We start from the raw sequence: 19,950 nt of genomic DNA, 5'->3' as shown, positions 1-19,950 counted from the left end.
TACACACACACACACACAGGAATACTATGCAGCCATCAAAAGAAATGAAATCTTGCCATTTGCAACAAAGTGGATGGAACTAGTGAGTATTATGCTGAGCGAAATAAGTCAATCAGAGAAAGACAATTATATGATCTCTCTGATATGAGGAATTTGAGAGGCAGGATGGGGGTTTGTGGTGGGTAGGGAGGGAAAAAATGAAACAAAATGAGATCAGGAGGGAGACAAACTGTAAGAGACTCTTAATCTCATGAAACAAACAGGATTGCTGGGGGGTGGGGGGTTAGGGCAGCTGGGTGATGGACACTGGGGAAGGAATGTGCTATGATGAGTGCTGTGAATTGTGTAATATTGATAAATCACAGACCTGTAACCCTGGGGCAAATAATACATTATATGTTAATAAAAAAATATCAGTGAGAATTATCAGGGTTTTCTTAACTTATTTATTGGCATGGTTTCTGAGGGCTGTGAGTAAAGTTTGGGTCATTGCCACTCAAAAATGTTTTTCTTCCTTTAAAATCCATATACTGACTCTGTGAATCCCCTGTCAAATAGTTTTACAGTAGATGTTTTGTTAAACAGTGGAGAGATGTTTCCCAATAGAAACTAATTATTAATGAAAAGGAATAGGAAAGATAGGTGACTATGAGACAGGAAAACTGCCATGTATTTGATACTGGACAGTAAATACCCTTGTTCTAGCAAGGGAGTATTTCACTTAAAAATCACTTTTCCATCTTCTGCCAAGATTCAGAAACTCTTCTTAATTCATCTCTTCAATTTTAATCTGAACCAGTTGTTCTCAGCTCTGCCTGCACATTTGAATTACCTGGGGTAAACATTTTAGACAAGTGTCTCTGCTCAGGCCCAAATCTAGACCCCAGAAAAGAATTTTTGGGGTGAGGCCCAGGATCTACATGTGACTCTGATGAACAGTGAATGTTCGGAACCATCAGCATACACCAATGTTTAAAACTGTTGACTTGGGGCTCCTGGGTGGCTCAGTGGATTAAAGCCTCTGCCTTTGGCTCAGGTCATGATCCCAGGGTCCTGGGATGGAGCCCTGCATCGCATCGGGCTCTCTGCTCAGCCTGCTCACCCCTCTCACTCTGCCTCTCTGCCTACTTGTGATCTCTCTCTCTCTGACAAATAAACAAATAAAATCTCTAAAAAAATAAAATAAAACTATTGATTTTATTTTTTTAAATATACCTTTGACACTGCTTTGTTCCATCAAAATTAATGTTTTATCAAACACTAAAAACTTCCTATTAGTAACAATATATTTTGCAGAGAAAATTAAGCTTTTTCGAAGAGATGAAAAATATACATTAGTTAAGCTTGGAGGAATTTTCAAGTAAAGCAAATATTATGTGACAGAACTAACAATGCTTTTGAGAACTAGGCATATTCATTCGGACTTTTCCCATATAATTATGCAGTTAGTTATCTAACATCATATACTGTTCAGAATGTTACAGTGGAAATTTGCTTGCCTTTATCTCCCATCTCTCCCAAATCAAATCAGTGCATTGTGAGAATACCAAGGGACCTGTCCCTAAAATAAATTGTTAAACAATATGTGCAGGTATTTGTTCCACCAACTCTAACAAAAAAAAAGTAAATAAATCAAATACATCAGTCTGCATTGAACTGATTTCACTGGTAATGTTTTTGTTTTCCTTCTTTATCTTTAGTTTAAAAAAAAATCTTTGATGTGCTTCAGAGAGTATATGCCAATACAATATTTTACTACTGTTTCAATCTGAATGTTGTGCACTGAAGTCATTTAAAATTTCAGGAGGTGTGCAGGGAACATATTCTATTAGGCATCTCGATTGTATCACATGGAGCTTGGAAACTGCCTAACAAAATTACCTAAATCAAGCTCAGCCCAAGAGATTTACTGATGAACAAGGATGTAGATTCAATCCTAAGTAATGGAACAAACTGAATGCCACGGTTAAAAAGTAATGTTTGTCAACTGAAGAGTAATAAATGATTGTATTTGCTGTTTGGATCAATGGCCAGTACATTACCTATTCTGAGGAATACTTCCAAACGTCCCCTTCCAGACAGACAAATTTAAGGGTTTAAATATCAAACTAGAGCATTCATGAAACACATTGTTAGAAGTACACCAATGAAATACCAAAATTTAGTTCTAGTAAGTCTCTTGGAATTAAAATTTCAAATGTATTAAGGGATTGTGACAATTACATTTTGTGACTCCTACAGGTCTGCATACCATTTCTGAAATGGAGGGTAAAGACATTATTATTTCATGACTTTTTCCTTTCATGAATCCCTAGATGCTAGTAACCATAATCATTCTAGTACTGAAATCTCTTGTTTAGAGGTCTTTAGCTAATACTGGCAAGATCATAGGATTTGACACCAGTCTTACCCACAACTAGACCCTGGATCAAATACTTATTCATAGATCAACACCGGATAACTTACTTCTTTTGAGCTTTGGTGACCCTACCTATAAAATTATGAAGATTAAAAACACCTTCCTCACAGGTATGGTTAGATTATCTGTGTTTGAAACGAAGTTTATACATATGGAGATCTTACTGTCACACAGTAGTTGCAGAGTACATTAATACATTTTTTAAATAATGATGGTAACAGAAATATTATTAATAACAATAATTACCATCACATTGTCCTCCAAAACCACCAGCCTCCTGCAATGGAGTTTAAGTCTATTCTGATCACTTTCGAATTGGTCTGCTGGAAAAAGAAATTCATATTTAGAAAGGGAAGTTACTTATTTTAACAGCAGGCATGGTTTTGTGAAATGTGCACATTCAAGCAAGTATGGCATTGGGAATTTTGTCTGGTTATATTTCTTCCTGGTATCTTATGTATCTTTCCTTTTGCTTTTCATAAGGTCTAGTAATCCATATGGTTGGTCCAGAAAATTCTTACTTCTGTAGAGCAAGTTTAGGGAGAAGACAAGCCAATATTTTGAATGTGGTCAATTTTAGTACAGTTTGAGCAATTTGTATGGATCCTTTTGCCACCTGCTATAAGAGCCCTTTAGTAGACTCCATGATTTTAAAATATCACTGTTAGGAAGCCTTCCAAAATATCTTAGTAAAATAAGCCAATATTGATCTTGTTCTGCAGGAATGCTAAACTTTATCTGAGCAGAAAATCTCATTAAAGCTCTAGCCGCTGCCCTTTGCTGCTATTGTTATTTTAAAATGCCTTTTGTACAATGCTTTTCTTCCTTATTCAATGGTCTCAAGTGTGGAAGAATCAATGCAGTTATCTGAGGCTTACTTTTGGTAAATAAAAATTATTGTGTGGCAACAAAATGAACCTCATTGCCATATTTTTAGTGACTGGCAGGAAGGAATCTTTATACTAAAGCATCGGAAAATCTATAAAATACAAACTGCACTTAGGTTCCTTTTTTTGTTTCTAAGTGGCAGTTTTTATGTTCTAAGTGTGTATCTTTTTCTGCTCAATATAGATTCATTTAATGGCCATGAAGCATACTCAAAGCAAAGTTAAAGACAATGAATTTTGATGATAAGAACTTATTTTAAGAAATTGAATCAGCCTAACTTTTTATGCCAAATGTGCTTTTAAAAAATCTATTAGTATAAGAAATAAGCAAAGCCCAAAGAAGCTACTGAGGCTTAATTTATTCATTCCTTTTATGGCTATAATTGAAATTATAGCCCTCTATGCATTCAAATACCTTCTCTTATTTTCATAGTTAAGACTATTTAGCTATTTTATTTTCACAATATAAGGCAGCCCTCAGGAATAACTCATTTCAGGGCAAGGCACTACACAAAAACCCAAAGGAACAAATTTCTCATAGGGTTAATCTAGGGTGAGGTATTAGTTCTTTTTTAAATTTGGGACCACTCTTAAAAACAAACAGGGGGGGGACGCCTGGGTGGCTCAGTTGGTTAAGCGGCTGCTTTCGGCTCAGGTCATGATCCCAGCGTCCTGGGATCGAGTCCCACATCCGGCTCCTTGCTCGGCGGGGAGCCTGCTTCTCCCTCTGTCTCTGCCTGCCATTCTGTCTGCCTGTGCTTGCTCTCTCTCCCTCTCTCTCTCTGACAAATAAATAAAATCTTTAAAAAACAAACAAACAAACAAACAAACAAACAGGGGGGCACCTGGGTGGCTCAGTGGGTTAAAGCCTCTGGCTTCGGCTCAGGTCATGATCCCAGGGTCCTGAGATCAAGCCCCGCATGAGGCTCTCTCCTCAGCGGGGAGCCTGCTTTCTCTCTCTCTCTCTCTCTGCCTGCCTCTCTGCCTACTTATGATCTCTGTCAGATAAATAAATAAAATCTTAAAAAAAAAAAAACCAAAAAACAGGGCATTACAATTATATCTTTATAGGCACAGCAACATTTCCTCAACCCTTAGTTACCACTACAGAGAACATCTGGGACCTCACAGAAGTAGCTGTGAATATGCCAGCACCTGCTGTTGCCAGATGACAGGACATCATGCAGCAGAGCAGTTCCAGGCAGTGCTGGAGCTGGGTAGTTGCATGGCCACCAATCACTATCACGTGATCAGACACTCAGGAAGTGAAGAGGGAATGATTATTGGTATTTTTCCTCTCTACACTGAATGCTCTTTGGATTAGAGACTGCAGATTATAAATATTTATATTCACAGAGCCTAGCAGAGTGTCTAGTAGATAAATAACTATTAATGTATTTAATAACTGAGTATAAAACATGAATGGAAATTTTCTGTTGCAAAAACACTGGGCATTTATGGATGTGTGTGCATGTGTGAACGCCAAAGTAATAGATAAGAGCAAATTTATATTTGTAGCCTTGCTTGTTCATATTTTCAATCATTATTTTATGTACTTTTTTCAAGCAACATTTAAAGTCTTATCAGTGGAAAGCTAATAAGAAAAACATCACTAAGACATTTTTAAGCTAATATTTTATAAGGCAGTAGTCTTCAAAACAAGGTACATAAATATGTAAATATCCAAAGATTTTCTAGTAGGTATGGAGTCATAGACATACATAGTGTCTTTAAGAAATCAATTTCCAGACCCTCAACTTAGAAATATGTTCTTTCCAAAAATCAATCTGCCAGAAAACATCTGTGATTTGGCAACATTTTTTTTTCTGCCTCCCCTCTTACCACTATACAAAAGAAAGGGGTCCCTCTCACCTATCCCCCTAATGAGGTACATTGTCACAGAGTAAACACACATTTAGGCATCAAAGGAGTATTACAGATCCATTGCTTTTGAGGAAAGTATTGTAAGGCAAAATAAAGAGAATGATACGAAGAGGAAGCATTCTATTTTATCCAGGTAATAAATGGAGGGTGGGGCTTTCTATATATTTGATCTAACCTACTTATCTCCGAATTCACTACAGAGACTTCTGTCACTGGCAGAAAAAGTTGATTAAACTGAAAAGAAAGCAGATAGGTATTTTTATGGAAACTGGGTCTGATTTTGGCTGCTAAGAACGACCTTTGCTATTTACGTTATAAAACAGATATTTTCCAAATTTGAAAAGACTGAATCTGAAGCTTTACGGTGTTGACAAACAAAATAAAATCCCACCCTACCACTGAAAGTGAAGTTCAAACATTTAAATTGCACTAATGTAGGGTTGCATTATTGCAAGCTTAAGAAATGACAGAGTGAAGTTGCTATGAAGGGTGGAAACCACCAGCACGACAGGAGAGTTTGTAGTATCAATAGGTTTTATTGCGTGCTTAAAACAGGATCCAATCAATAACATGCCAGAATCCTTTATGCTGTATAAAATATCAATAATAAATTGCTGATGTTAAGTTTAAATGTACAAGGGCAGACAGAGTTTTTCTCAAAATTCTTTTAGGAGGTATAAAAGGAAAATGTTTGAATATCGCTGCCTAGGGTTCACGTTGGTTTCCAATTTTATTATTTGTCTGACAGCTTTATGACCACTTAAAATTGCATAGCAATTTTCTCAGTTTAAGAAAAATGTGACCTTCATCTGCCTCTTTCCATCCCTCTCCCCATCTTCTAGAATTCACGGCAGAGAGGAGAGTAGGGAGATCGGCATTCACAAAAGGATCTGAAAGCGTTCCGGTTCAAAATGTTGGGCAGGACACATGAGTTGGCCTACCTACTCTTCCGGCTCCATTAACATCACTATCACTATCGTAAAAATAGAGAATTCATGCACTTCCCCACAAAACAGTGTCCCCCTCAGCATCTATTTGCTGTGAATGATTTTTTTTTTAACTATTTTTCTAATAGCAGTATATGGATTTGGTAAATCTTGTTCCTTGTTTTTTTATAGTTACAATTAGCCTTAATTCTCATATCTCCGACTCAATACATATTTTTAGACTTACTTTATTTTAATCTTCGTTCATATAATTACTGGTTAACCCCCTCAGGCTAAAGTGATTTTTATAATGCTCTTTTTAATGCCAAAGGCTTGTACTAATCCTTACTTGACTACGAATTTTTGCTCATTTTTTAACTTGTCCCTGAAGTGGTCATATGATCTTATACTTCCTTAATAAGGGAGGAGAGTTTGAATTACTTCACAACCTTGTTAATTAACTATTCTTGCTATCATTTTAATTTTAGCAATTCCAGTACATATACCATGTTGTGGTTTTAACTTCTATTTCTCTGAGAAGAAATAATATTAATGGTTTTCTCGCTTGTTTACTGGCCATCTATAAACCTTCTTTTGTGGCTCATATGTCTTCTTTTGTGAAATATTATTTCAAATCTCTTGGCTAGGTTTTAAATTGGGTTATTTGACATTTATATCAATTTGTATGAATTATTTCTAGATCCAGTATATACACGTTTGTCTGTCATGTATGTATTTTAAAGATTTTTAAAAAAAACCTTTTTCAAACAATTTTCAATCTTTTTCAAACTTCTGCTGAAAAAAAATCCTTCTCTTATTGATTTTCCTTAGAACTTTTTCTAAAATCAATTGACTTTATAAATGTGATTTTCTATTCTGGATTTTCCATTCTGTTCTGCATGCAATCTGTTTTTCTACTCTTGCCCAACAGTATATTGTATTAATTATTATATATTTATAGTAAGTTTTGATATCAGCTAGTGTGTGTCCTTACAATGATCAGGACTACTGCGAGTCTTCTAAGTTCTTTGAATTTCCATATTAATACTTGAATAAATTTATCAAATTCTTCAAAGAAAGATTATTGGCACTTTTTTTTTTTTAAGATTATTTATTTATTTATTTGACAGAGAGACATCACAAGTAGGCAGAGAAGCAGGCAGAGAGAGAGAGAGGAGGAAGCAGGCTCCCCGCTGAGCAGAGAGCCCGATGCGGGACTCGATCCCAGGACCCTGAGATCATGACCCGAGCCGAAGGCAGCGGCACTTTTATTGACACTGTACTGAAAATCTGCATCAATCTGGAAGAACTGACATCTTGACTATATTAGATTTTCCAATTCATGAGAATGGTTTATTTCTTCTCTGGTTATTTAGGTCATCTCAACATTTTGTACTTTTCAGTGAAAGTTCTAAGTTTTCTTTTACTCCAAAATTTATTTTGCTTGTTTTGTTATTTGCTTATACTGCAAACGGAGTTTTTAAACCATTTCTCTGATTTAGATTTTGTTAATATCTTTCATTTATTTCTTTTCTATCTCATGAAATCTTTGATCTTAATGTCACTTGGAGTTTATCCTCCTCTGCTCTCACTGGATTTAAGGGAAAAATTAAGGTCACTGATTTTAAATATTTTAAAATATAGCTTCTTAAAGCTATACATTTCCCTCAAACACTGCTTTATCTATATCTCAAAAACACATTCAGTTTTAGATATTTCGTCATTTTTGACCTACGGGCTCTAAATTGTGTTATTTTCATATCCAAAGATTTAGGAATATTTAAATAATTTTATTATTATATTTTCCTAATCTATTTCCATTGCGAAAGAGACCATGATCTGTGAAAGTTATATATATACACATTATATATACTGTGGAAAAGAAAGTTTGCTTTCTAGTTATGGAATAGTAATGTTTTTTGGTAATGTCAATTAATTTGATAGTCTTTAAATATTTTATGCTTTTTGTGACATCTTATCTGGTTCTATAAATTACTAAGTAATATAAAAGGTGATAAAATATTCACATATGATTACAGAACTACTGATATTTGCCTAGAGTGCTATCGATTTTTGCTCTATGTATTTTGAAGTTTTATTAGATGAATGCACACAATTAATCATCACAATGTAACTTCATTTTTTTGATAATACTCTTTCCTCTTTTGTCTGATATTTGTAGAGATGTTTCAGTTTTCTTATGTTGGCATTTCTCATTATTTTACATCTAATCTGTTCCTGTGTATTTAAACTGTCTCTTATAAATAGCATATACATATTTTTAATCCCAACAATCTTTGCCTATAAAATGGAGTATTTAATTCACTAAATTTAATATACTTATACACTAAATACACATTTAATATATTTATATATTAAGATATATATATATAATATTATATATATTAATATATATAATATATATATTAATATATATATTTATATATTAAGATTTAAGTCTACCACTTTGCTATTTGCTTTCTAGTTGCAAATAGTTTCTAGTCTCTTTTTTTTTTTTTCCCTTAATTCCTCCTTTTCTGCCTTCTTTTGGGTTAGTTAATACTTCTCAAAATGCTAATTTAATTTCTCTGTTGGCATTTCAGCCATACCTCTTTATTTAACTCTGTAAATAGTTCTTTAGGATATGGTTCAGTATTAGCATCACTGATTTTAAGGCTGGGTAATTCTGTACTATAAGGGGGCTGCCTTATATACTGCAGGATATTTAGCACCATCTTTGGCTTCTGCCCTCTAGATGCTAGTACTGTTTCTTTAGATCATTAAAGTATTTTCGAAATGTCTTATGAATGGAAGAAAAATTACAATTTGTTTAGAATTAGTGCTATGGGGCTTATAATATGCAACAACGAATTACTACTATAAACTTAAAAATAACATTATATGACTTCATGAAACATGCAAGAAACGTACATTAATAAATTATTTTACTTTCTCCACACTATGAAATGTGGTTATTTTTACTTCAATTATTCACTTTTCAATTATTCACTTTTCTTTAAAAAAATTAATATATATAAAAGATTATATTTTTCATATTTACCCACACATTTAGCACTTCTGTTGCTCTTCATTTCTTCTTGAAAATATAATCTTCCATATGGTGTCATTTTCCTGAAGAACCTCATTTGAATTTCTTACACTGCAGATAAGCTGGCTATGATTTCTCTCCATGTTTTAATCTGCAAATGTCTTGACTGTGTCCTCATTTTTGAGGGATATTTTTGGCTTTTTATGCTTTATATTTTTTTAAAATTTTTTAACTTTTTCATTATGTTCAGTTAGCCAACATACAGTACATGATAAGCTTTTGTTGTAGTGTTCAACGATTCACTAGTTGTATATAACTCAGTGCTCATCCCAACACATGTTCTCTTTAATGCCTATGACTTTTATAGCATCCTACTTCTTCCCTTTTCCACTGGTGATGATGAAAGTCAGTCATCTTGTTTGTAAATGATCCTAAGTATTGCATATAGCTGAGTTTTATGGCTGTTTCTAAAATTCTCTCTTTATATTTTAACACCTTGCCTATAATGCGCCTAGGTATATCTTTGTATTTATCCTGATACTTAGGGGGTTACTGAATTTCTTATATCTTTCTCAAATATCTGGAAATTTTTAACATTATTTTCAAATATTTCAAGCATATTTTTTTCTCCTCCATTCTCTTGAACTTCTTCCCCTGAAATTCCAATTATAATTATATTATCCTGCTTGATATTATCTCACAAATTGCTGAGACTCCAAGGTTTTTTTAACCATTCTTCTCATTTTTCTTTAAATACTTTCTATTGCTTTTCCATCATATTTATCAGTCCTTCTTCTGCAATCTCAATGCTAATAACACTGGTTAGTAAAATTTTCATTTCAGGTCTAATGATTCCATTCAATTATTATTTTTCTTTTTAATAGCTCTGGTTTATCTGCTGAGATTCACTAACTATTCACTTTTTATAATTACAATCTCTCCAAATATTTAAGACTGTAATTTGTAACTGTTTCAAGTTTTCATCTGAGAACAGCACTTCCTTAGCTGTCTCAATGTCTTTTCCTTGATTATGGATATTTTACTACTTCTTTACATGTCTAGAAATTCCAATTATATGTTGGACATTGTATATAATTATTATAAAGATTGAGATTGTGACATTTTCCTTTAAGAGTATTAATTTTTGTTCCATCAGGCAGTTAATTTATTAGCTAAAACTTTTGGTCCAAAACATTTGGTTTTATTTCTGGTTAGAGAGGGTTGACTCTGGTATTGAACTTAATCCTAGAAAGTGGCATTTATTTTAGGGCATGGTTCTCCATTCTTAAACACAGCCTTTCATGAGACTTAACTCAGTGCTGAGATGCTAGTCAATTTCTCTTTACTCTGGTGTTTCATGACTCTGGTATCACAGTTTAGCTTCAATCCAACAGGTGAGCTCTGCTTGGACTTTTGTAGTTTGTCTTCTACATGTACATCTATCCTTCACTCAAAAACCCATGGTAAATACAATTCATAGAATTTTGGAGATTCCATTTAGGAGTTCCCTCTTTTTTATGATTGTGCTCAGATGCTCCATTAGTTGGAGACCAACTCACTTTCTCTTTAAATCAACAGAACGACCATAATTTGTTTAGGTTCCACCTCTCTGGGCCACAGCAGGACAAGACACCATGCTAAAAATTGAGATAATAACAGGATTCATCTCATGTGATTCCTTCTCTCAAGAACCATTGTACTGTGTCCCTTGTTTCCAATACCCAAAAACATATGCCTCATATATGTAATCGGTCTTACAGTTGTGTCAGTAGGTCAGCATGTACAGTTGTAAAAGTCAAAATTTCTACATCAATCAATATTTAGCATGATTCTCTTTGTTTTTTAATGCAGTATCAAATGTACTTTTTAAAAGCCATTATAGATCAAATTATTTGTTAGAACCAAATATGCATGGCAGAAAGATAGGCCACATGCAGTAAAAAATGCAAATTATTTAACAAGTTCAAATCACAATACTTATACACCACATTGGCTCACAAGCAGTTTTATGTACACTCAAAATCATTAGACATGAGAAAATAATACAGACCACTTCACTAGCTTTCATGGAATTATTGAGTGAATGAACACAATAGCACATAGAACACTGAAAATCATATGTATCTATAGTATAATATAATGTTCTATTCATGCACATAAAAACATACATACAGAAAATCCAACCAAAAGTATCAAAAATAACTATAATGATGACACTATTATTTTTAGTGCTTACCATGTGCTAAACATTTACCTGTATTGCCCACATTGATCTCTATAAGAATTTTATGCCATATACATAATCAACATCCACATTCTCAAGATGGGTAAAGAAAGGCACTGAGAAGTTCAAGAACTTGCCCAAAGTTACAGAGCTAGAATCACTCTAATCTATTGATTCTTACAAAAAATCACCTACTTTGTTATTGTCTACTATCTTGGATTATTTATGATTTGTTTTAAGAATCTGTGAACTAATTCCCTGACTTCACTTTTTATTGTTTTTACAATTAACACCTTGTTAACTGTGGACAGGTGTTTCCCAATGGGGTACTGAGCTCCAACCAGGTGTTAATGAAAAGAAACAAGAAAGTTAGATTAATAAGACATGGGAAAATTGCCATGTATCTGAAATAGAACTGTAAATTAGCTTGTTCTATCAAGGGAGAGATGCATTTTCTTTTAAAATCTTCTCCAGTTTTCTACAAAATTTCAAGAACCTTTAGTAATTCTTTGATTTTGACTCAGTTTAAATTAACATAATATTTGCTTATTTAATTTATGTAAATATAATCTTGATCTTGATCATTGATTGGTATCAGAATGAATGCTTTGTGAACCCTTGTGAATAGTCATTGTTAAATTTTATACTTTGTAATGAAGAAGTTAAAAAAGAACTAAAAATGGAGGATAGAGCAAAGTATATTTATACTATATGTGACAGAACTAACAAATTTTTCACAGGCTAGACTTGTTATTTTAATGCTTTTATATATGTACTCATGTAATTAGATAATATCTTATGACCCTCAGTGAAGCCTAGCTCATACAATATTCAGGATTTCATAAAGGAGCCATATTGAAATTTCTTTTATATATCCAAATACAATTATGCATGTTTAAGGGAAAATGGCAGCACATTTTCACAAAGAACAGTAGGTGAGTATACTACTTATCCCAAGCCAATCCCTGCTAAGCATTTAGATATAAAGGCCAGAATTTCTGTTTTAAAATATAAATAATAAAATAGCATTGTTATACATATATGCTTAATAAACAGGAAAAGTATCCATCAAGTGTGGAAAAGTGAGTTGTGTACTTTTATATAAATCTGATCATATATTATTAGTTTCAGAAGTACAGGTCTGTTATTCATCAGTCTTATACCCAGTGCTCATTACATCACATGCCCTCCTTAATGCCTAACCCAGTTACTCCAATCCCTATACCCCTTCCCCTCCAGCAACCCTCAGTTTGAAGAGATTGGGAAGAGAAGAGATTCTGGCCAGGTATCTAAGGTCCAGGGAACAAAAAGAAAATGCCCAAGTCTCAAAGAAAGTCATAAGAGCCAGAGATTCCTTATGGAAATCCATGATGAAGCTAGAGTAAAGTGATTAACGAGAGCTAGGATTGAGGTTTCATCCAGTAGACACTGGGGTGTTCTGAACAAAAGCTTTTGGCTTATTGTCCATCTTATTTGGTCAGTTGTTTCTCATACTCGTTTCAGAAAGATCTGATCAATATTATCACTCCCACTCAGAAAACTGACATGAAGAAGCCTAGGGCATAATAAGGCAGCATAATGAATGTGGGAATTACATTTTTAAATTGTTAGAAAAATTTTAAAGTTTAAATATATTCAAATGTATGTCTTCTAACTTTCACTTAATCTGGGCACAAGCTTGTGAGTGGGTCTTTGATGTTCTCCAAAAAAATAAACTATTTGAATCCAATTACCATATTGAAAATATTCCTCCAAAGTTTTAATTCCCTGTCATTTCTCCTCCATTTGTCTGAAGCTGCTATTCAGAATTTTAAATAACTCATTTACATAAGAATCCTTTTCTTAGCTCCAGACAGTGTGAATATTTTTATGCAGATTAAAGTAAATGTACTCATATGAAAACTTTAGGGGGGAAAAAAAAGCCCAAAAAACAAAAAACAAATTCCCAGAAGTCAAAATCAGATTATAGATCTAATAAACTGCAGTGAATTCACATTTGCTACAGCTGCTGCAGAAGTGGGAAAATGTCATCAGGTAGAATGAAATTTAGATAAACTGTTCTGCTGTGTATGTGTTTATTATTTCTCTTTATCCTGGGATAGGAATTTCATATTTTACATATCTTCCCAAATTTTTGTGCATTGTGCAAAATTTCGCTAAACTCAGATTTTACAAAAATCATTGTAAAGAAATATAGATTATCAAGTGTGGGAAAATGCAAGACAATTTCCTTCTTGCCTAACGTCCCACTAGCCAAATATAAGAAAAAAGGGTAATGAATTTGAAAATAAAAAGCTAACATATTCTACTCCCTTAAGCACTGTAAATTTTCTAATGAAGGAAACATCCCCTGCTGAGTTTCTCCTCAGAAAATCCAATAAAGTTTTTATTAAAATGAACAGTCACAGAAAAAGAAAGTTTAAAGTAAATTTTCTGTATAGTTTAATAAGATCTTTTCCTAATAAACAGCACTGAAGTCCTTCACTAAAAAGATCAATAAGACACTCAAAAGTATAGTTTAGTGCAATATCCATTAATTAGGCTTTGAAGAATACTGTATGGCTAGAAGAAATCATTAATATAAAACCAAAATGAAAATAGATGCCACTTGTGAATAACTTTAAAATGAATAATGGTTTCATTATACAGTTAAAGCACATGACTTTAGACTGAATATATGTGATCAAAAAGTTATGAAGAAACTATGTAGGAGAGACTTCCCCAAGTGACCTAATCTTCAGCCAGATACTCTTTAGCAGAAAACTATTTTATTCACAAACTAGTGAAGACTCTTCCACTACGACAAACGTAATATTAAGAGTCAACCTTGCTTTTGAATAAACCAAATATTATAGTATTGCAATAGAAGGATCGTGTCTTCAACTACGGCAAGGAACTCAGAGCCACCAACCCCTCTCACAATACCTTAGGTAAGAATTTGGAGTACACTTTCATATCCTTTCTTGAAAAAAAACAAAGGAACTTTGTAATTGATAATCCTGCACAAAACCATTAGCAACAATTAACGCTTTGCCTAAAAAATAAATGTGAAGCAGAAAAACCTGTTAGATAAACATGTACATTCTGCTTCTTTCTTTTCTTAATATTGGTAATTTTTCTTTTTTTCTTTCTTAAAGATTTTATTTATTTATTTGACAGACAGAGATCACAAGTAGGCAGAGAGTCCCACAGAAAGAGAGAAAGGGAAGCAGGCTCCCTGCTGAGCAAAGAGCCAGATGAGGGGCTTGATCCCAGGACCCTGAGATCATGACCTGAGCTGAAGGTAGAGGCCTTAACCCACTGAGCTACTGGAGTACCCTAAGTGCTCTGAGCGCCACTGAGCCTACACTGAGCACCCCATTATTGGTAATTTTTCAATAAAAAATAGACTCCATCAGTTAACTGGTATTATAAGTATTAGAAAAATACATAAGTATTTTGTATGGGCTATGGGGAAAGGATGAACATGTTCTTAAACTATCTGTATGCATGACTTACATATAATTAGATATTTTAATTTAGGTTTTGGATTTTGAATATTAAGTCATTTTTCACAAGGCAAATATATTCCTCATACATCTGCAATGAGATCATGTCTCACAATTTCCTGCTACTTAACTATTCCACAAAATGCCTTGACATGAGCATTACTGGGTATATTGATCATACTTTGAAGTGATTAAATGTTCATAATGTCTCCTTTTTGACATATCCTCCAGCAATAACTTCTCTTAAAACTAAAGGAAGATACACAGATAATACCAACACTTAATGTGCAGGTCACAGTCACTAAAAAGCACACAGTGAGCGATCAATAGCTTTTCCCTTTGCACAGCACTGAATTGATTATTTTGGCTTAAAAGCTGAGAGTCTAAGAAATGTTCAGTGCATACCCCAGACCTGTTCCCAAACTTGTCCCTCCTTCTGCCTAAGTCATCCTTGTATGGCCTAATGATCTGCAACTCTAGGCAAAGAATCAAAATAAAACAAAACCCATTATTTCTTTCTTCCTCCTTTCAGGGCCTCCTCCTGGAATTTCCTTTGTTTCTTCTTGGTTTAGAAGAATTTTTGACTATAAGAGATTACTCCTATCATATTCTCTTCCTTTAAGAAAATCAAGGTGGATTTGTTTGTTTTAACATACTTGAGCAGAACAGTGTTAAGGTTCAACCCTCTGATAAACTGACTGGAAAATCATGGACAATTAACTGCTTGGAGGAACATTTGACATTATCAACCATGATGTCTTGATCAGTATATGAAGAAATCCAAAGTTCAACATGTTTAGAAGGTCTCACCATTCCTCAGGTCAGAAAGGGCTTAGGATCTAGGTATGATTAGAAACTCAAGAGCTTTTTACAGTGATTTTAATAAATACATACATATATACAGTGAAGGCATGTGTATATTGGAAAAATGTGTATCTATCAGTGAGAATTGGGATCCATGTTTTGTTTGTTTGTTTTGTTGTTACTCAGCCATTTATTGGTAATAAACCTGTCCTCAGAGAATTTGATGACTCATTGGCAAGTCTATACACTTCTTCACACCATTTTGGAATTCTCCACACCACCAACCATAAACTTTAACTCATTTTATCTTAATTTTATAGTGTGAAAAGAAATGTCAGAATTCTGAGATCTGGCTGGTATGAAGAGCAAAGGTAGTGATACCAAAAGATTAGGTTAGTGAATCCACATCCACAGTGAATCTTTTCTCCCCAAGATAAAAAGAACATGTCCCCTGTCCTCACTATTATGTCTACCCAATACCCAAGATTAAATTTAAAAGGGAGAAAAACCTTCTTGCTACCCAGAAAACAAGCAGTTATCATATCTAGCATCCTCAAACAAGTTTTAAAGGCTTTACAATGAAAGACAGAACCCAGACCTATTTAAATGAATCAAAATGTAATTTCATTCATACTGAATGAATATGTGTATGTTTTACAATATTAGTAAAGTTGTTAGCTTGCTAATGAAATCAATTTGATAATCACAATAAAAAGATTTTATCATATGATGGGCTGAATGTTTGTACCCCAACAAAATTCACAGGTTGAAGCCCTAATCCCCAATTTTTTGGTATTTGGAGATAGGGCCCTTAAGATGTAATTATGGTTAGATGAGCTCATGAGGATAGAGCTCTCATAAGAGGCTGGGGCCCTTATAAGAGGAGATACCAGAAACCTCACTCTCTCTCTCTCCCTATGAATACATAAAGAAGTCAGTGGGCACCCAATGGGAAAGGAGATACTCATAAGGGAAGAGAAGAGGCCTCATAATGAAACTACATTACATGCACTAGAAATCTTGTACCCTTTCAAGGGTCTTTAAGCCACCTAGTCCATGGTAGTTTGTTATGGCAGCCTGAGCTGACTAACGCATATCACATCAATTGCCAAGAACAGGTAAGACGCGAAAATTGTGACTATTCTTGGTTTGCGTCCAGAGGCGGAAAATAATTTAAAAAAAAAAAGAAAAAGAAAGAAAAATAAATAAATAAATAAACCTGAGATTTTAATTGTGTATAAATTTTTCTCCTTTTAATTCCTTCATTAATTATGTACTTGCATGTACAGTTAATTCTATTACTTTCCCCTTCTTGTCTCTCTAATGATTACACATTCAATATTTTCATTATTATGTTACATAAATTATAATAACTTAAAGAAATAGGAGATTCTACTGTTTCTTCTTATTTATTCTTTTCATTGCAAATACATTCCATCATAATTTTTCCATTGTCATCTTACAACATGGATTTGTGATAATTTAACAACAATTTTCTATGTAAAACAAAACAACAAGAAGATAGCAGAGTTATTTGTAAGATGATCCTTTTTTACCTACATTTCTCTTCTGCTATTTATGTGCAAGCCTCTTTCAAAATTCAGACTACAGCTTAACATAGTCATTCTTTGGGGGAAATATTCACTAGTGTTCACTTTTACTTACCTCTTCTATAACAAATATACTTAAGTGTTTAGAAAAATGCAACAAATTCTCATAATGGATTTCAAATTTTCTGAGTCTTTTACATTAAGACTCATAATATCTTCAAGCCAATTATTGCATTTATATTTGATTTTCATTATATAATTGCCCATCAAAAAAGAGAGTTACATTAATCAGTATATCGGAGAAACCCATTGATTTCTGCCTATTTTAAAAGCTAACTATGTTATTCCATCTTATTCTCTATTACAGAAGTGTATATTAAAAATAGTATTCATTTAGCCTAGTATGACTTTATCTTTTTCACAAAGTAAATCTTGTCATAAGCATTTATTCAGTGAATCAAAAATATACAAACCTAAGGATCTGTGATTCTCTAGACCTCTTCTAGTAGATGCAAATAGCTGACTCAGTTTCAAATATCAGAAATCATTTCCTGACAGGACGGAAACAAAAAGAGGTTCCAGGCAAGTTTGTCCTCTTTCCAAGGAGCTTTCATGTAGATAATACTAAATAATTTCTAATTGCAGTGCATTGACCAGAACTGTGTCTAATAGTCAACCCCTGGCTGAAGGGATACTGAGAAAATTAGTTTTGTAGCTGGGGATTTTTTTGTTGTCTAACAAAATTGAACCAACAAAATTGAGGTTCTGTCAGGAAGGGAGAAGAGAATATTGGCAGTTAGACAGGCAATTCATATCATGTATCTTTTCAAGCCACAATGGTATGAAACTAGAAATCAATAAAAGGAAGAAAATTGAAGAAATTCATAAATATGCAAAAATTAAATCACAAACCCCTGAATAACCTAGTGGGGAAAGAAAGAAGAAAGGAAGGGAGAAAGAGAGGGAGGGAGGGAGAAGGATTTTAAAATATCTTGAGACAAATAAAACTAGAAACACAACATAACAAAACTTACAAGATTCAGCAAAAGCAGTTTTAAGAGGAAGTTTATGGTGATAAATGTCTACATTAAGAAAAAAGAAAGATTTCTAATAAACAACTAACTGTATACCTCAAAGAATTAGAAAAAGAAGAGTAGGTCAAAGCTAAACTTAGCAGAAATAAGGAAATAATTAAGATCAGAAAAGAAATACATGAAATAGGGACCAAAAAACAATGACAGTATTAGTAAACCTAAGAGTTGGTTTTTGAGAAGAAAAAAAAAATTGGCAAACCTTTGGACTAATGACAAAAGAGTCAATGCTCAAATAAATAAAATTATAAATGGAAGAGCAGTCATTACAAGTGATAATACAGAAATATTAAAGATTGTAAGAAGCTACTATTGATACGTACATACCAACAAATTTGATAACCTAAAAAAAATTTGTAAGTTCCAGACATACACATAGCCATTCTATCAGCCCTAAGGAGGCACTTCTAGTTTATGTGCTATTTTGCTAGAATATTTTAAAATTTCCTCACCACCGGGGCGCCTGGGTGGCTCAGTGGGTTAAAGCCTCTGCCTTTGGCTCAGGTCATGATCTCAGGGTCCTGGGATAGAGCCCCATGTCGGGCTCTCTGCTCAGCAGGGAGCCTGCTTCCTCCTTTCTCCCTCTGCCTGCCTCTCTGACTACTTGTGATCTCTGTCTGTCAAATAAATAAGTAAAATCTTAAAAAAAAAAAAAATTTCCTCACCACTTTTCCAGCCTCCTCAAGGCAATGCCACATGTTCAAGGTTTTTGTTATGGCAACACTCCCACTCTATAGACCAATTTCTCTATCATTTAGCTTTTTCTGTATAATAGATTATCCCAAAATTTAGTGGCTTACAACAACCATTTATTTGGCTTATAATTTTGTGGATCTGCAATTTGCTCTGGTCCCAGATGGGACAGTTCTTTCTTTAGGATCATTCATATGTCTGTAGCCAGCTGTCAATCATCTAAGTGGCCCTCCTTTGGAGGGTTGGCTGGCTTTCAGCCAAGCAGCTGGATGACTCTTCTCCTTTGGAGCAGACTGTCAGCTGAGCTCCCATATCTGTTATCTAGAGAGGTGGCTGTGACTCCTGATTTATGATGGCTTTAACAGTGGCTTCACTCTTTGTAGTATCATATATGGCAGCTAGTCCATATATGATAGTCTTTCTCTCAACCCTGGTCTGTGATGCACCATCTCCATTAATCTTCCTAAGTATGTGATTTATTTTATATTGTCTTATTGAATGAAATTTAATTTGAGTTCTTCTAGTTCTTCTTCACATCCAGGGTGTAGATTCTTTGGTCTGAAAATATAAATTTCTTTTAAAATCTCTGCTATCATGAATCTTCTCAATTTTGAATCAAAGCAAATTTGGTATCCTCCCTATAGGACACTGACATGTCCAAACTTTAGAGTCATCCCAGTAGCATAGTAGGACTGATTACAAGAATTCTTACCAGGACTTTAAACTTTGACTCATAAAAGAGCATTCCAAATTTTTTTTTTTAAATATCTGGCCTTTTATAAAGGTCTCCCTGATCTAATACTCACAAGAACCACACCCAATTGTATTTCCAAGTTATTAGCATACCTGTAGTGAGGTCCTGCAATTCTTTCTGGGTATAATATATTTACTTCTGGAGAAGAAACTACATTCCCCTTGTTCAAATTGTGCTGTGT

The sequence above is a fragment of the Neovison vison genome, chromosome 6 (assembly GCF_020171115.1).
Source record: "Neovison vison isolate M4711 chromosome 6, ASM_NN_V1, whole genome shotgun sequence".
NCBI classification, from domain to species: domain Eukaryota; kingdom Metazoa; phylum Chordata; class Mammalia; order Carnivora; family Mustelidae; genus Neogale; species Neogale vison.
This window is presented reverse-complemented; position numbering follows the sequence as displayed.